Source organism: Pinus tabuliformis, chromosome 6, assembly GCF_031772625.1.
Source record: "Pinus tabuliformis cultivar Carrire ecotype Pingquan chromosome 6, CPIR1, whole genome shotgun sequence".
NCBI classification, from domain to species: Eukaryota; Viridiplantae; Streptophyta; class Pinopsida; order Pinales; family Pinaceae; genus Pinus; species Pinus tabuliformis.
In genome coordinates, this window is record NC_142292.1 from 825889041 (window position 1) to 825891524 (window position 2484).

Here is a 2484-nt window from a genome sequence, read left to right on the forward strand (position 1 = left end):
TCTTCACATTACTTCCTCTTGCTATAGTCATACTGCCTGTTCGACAGCTTATGTAAGCATTTGTGGTTGCTAGCCAAGGTCTTCCTAGAATTAGGGGATGTCCATCTAGCCGGTTTCTAGGATTAATAATCAAGAAATCTGCTGGGTATTCCCAAGAATCTACAGACACCATTACATCCTGTAATGTCCCTTCTAGTTTGAAAACCGATCGGTTAGCAAGTTCCAGCAAGGTCGTAGTTGGATCCAAGGCTGTAATGCCAAGTTTTTGATAGGTTGTTGTTGTGAGAATATTAATGGCTACTCCTAAATCGACTAATGCATTGGGGAAGGAACATCCATTTATTTTTACTGTGACTATAGGGTTTCCTGGGTCCTCATATTTCACCAGTGTTTCTCTGCCTGATAATAAATTGGACAAAGCTCCGACCATGTTGACAGTTGGGGTTGTTTTTATTTTCCTCTTAGGCTTTTTAGTACACAATTCCTTAATAGTTTTTGCATAAGTTGGAATGTCCTGAATAGCCTGGAGGAGGGGTATTTTTACAAAAAGATTTTTTAATTCTCCTAGAAGATCGAAATCTGGATATTCTATTGGGCGAGGTATAGTCAATCTCTCTGGGAATGGTGGAGAAGAGGTAATAGTTTGATCGTGGATTTTTTGTTTAACCGTATTCTCCATTTGAGGTGTTTGTTCTGCAGGTAAGAGATCTTCTATTTGTATGTTTTCATCCCCCTTTGACTCAATTATCTGTCTAGAACTTAATTTGAGTTCATTACACTCCCTCAACTCAGCTTCTGGCTCCCGTCCTTCAATAATTTGTACAGATTGGACGGGTCCATTATTGGGATTTGGGTTGGGCTGGGCTGGGAGCTGTGGTCGTAGATTGGTTTGAGGGTTCTGCTGCAATGTGTAAGGTGCTGGTAGTGTAGGTTGAGGCAGGGGGATTGTTCCTGCTAGCTAGTTTGTAGGTCTTTTCTAGCTTGACTGCCAGTTCTGGTTCTGTGAAGTGGAGGGTGGCCATTGGGATGGATATGTATTGTTCTGCCAGAATGGTGGGAAGTAAGAGGAATTTGGCCAACTATTGTTTTGATTTGATTGATTGGACCAAGGTGGCATAGAGAATGGTTGTTGTGACCAATTAGGAAAAGGTGGTTGGTTCTACCACGTAGCTCCTGTGTATTGTTGAGAATAATATTGCGAGGGCTGAAAGAAAGAAGATGGGTCATTAGGCATGATTGTTTGTCAGGCCTGCCATTGGCAATGCTGATTTAGCATGTAGATTGGTTTTGTTTCTTCCTCTGCCTCCCTGAAGACTGCTTTTAACCCTGGGAGTGATGGGAAGTTTTCTGTGGCATGATCTTTACTGCATATGACACAGGTCTGTACGATATCCAACGGGGCATTCTTTATGACTATGCTTCTTCCTGCATCGAGGGCAGAAGATCACCAGGTTCTATTCTGCTTCAACTTGCTTATGCTTGGCTTGCATGATGTCTAATTGCGTTGCCAAAGTTCCCAAGATATCTGTTTTGAAATCCTCCAGCAGGTTGCTGATTTCTGTACGAGTAATGCTTCCACCAGAGATTTTGTTGTCCCTTGTAGTCATATCGCGTTCTGCTGGTTTCAATCTCGTACTACCTCTTGAGCATCTGATACACAAATTAATATTGTTAGCATAGTCTAATATTTAATGTCTCTATCCATTGGTCTTTCATCCCTTTAATCAGTGTAGTTTTTAGCACATTATCAGGCAAAGGCAGAGTTGTGTAGGGAGACCTTTGGAGGTTATATTGAAAATGCTCCACATACTCTTCCAATGTTTCCCTAGATCTGCAATAGTCCTGATATTTTGTAAGGAAAGTGGTTTTCGTTTGATCCCAATCATTTATGGTGCCCCCACCTAGTCCCATAAACCAACGCAGGGCTGCTCCTTTTAATGTAGAGGGAAACAATTTTAGTTTGTAGGGGTCAGTGGTGTAATCATAACCCCAACATAATACATCAAATTCAAACAAAAATGCATCTGGATCCTCTGATGTGAGTCCATGAAAGGTGGGAATATTTTGTAGAGGGATAGCTTTCATGGGTGTGTTGACATCTATGTCAACGATGGGATATTGTAATGTAGAGGTCTGGGGTGCTTGTGGATTATTGGCCATTTGATCAAATATATGCCAGTACCCTTCCGGGATCTCTGGAGCTAGAGAGTTATCCCTAGGATGTCTAGAAGGGGTGGGAATGATCTTAACAACACTCCCTTGGTCTGGGATACTGGGTGTCCTTTGCTCAATTACTACCTGAGGGGATCTTGGTTCCTCTGTTTCCCCTGTTTCTCCTCCTCCTTCACGAATATTACAAGAATTCCCTTCTTGTGAGGGAATTGGGCGTGAATTTTCAATTTCTTGAAAACTCTACTCAGTTCCTTCCGTTTTACTGTGGACCTCAGCGTAGGCTACAGATGGTGAGCCTGTGGCCCAAAGGGA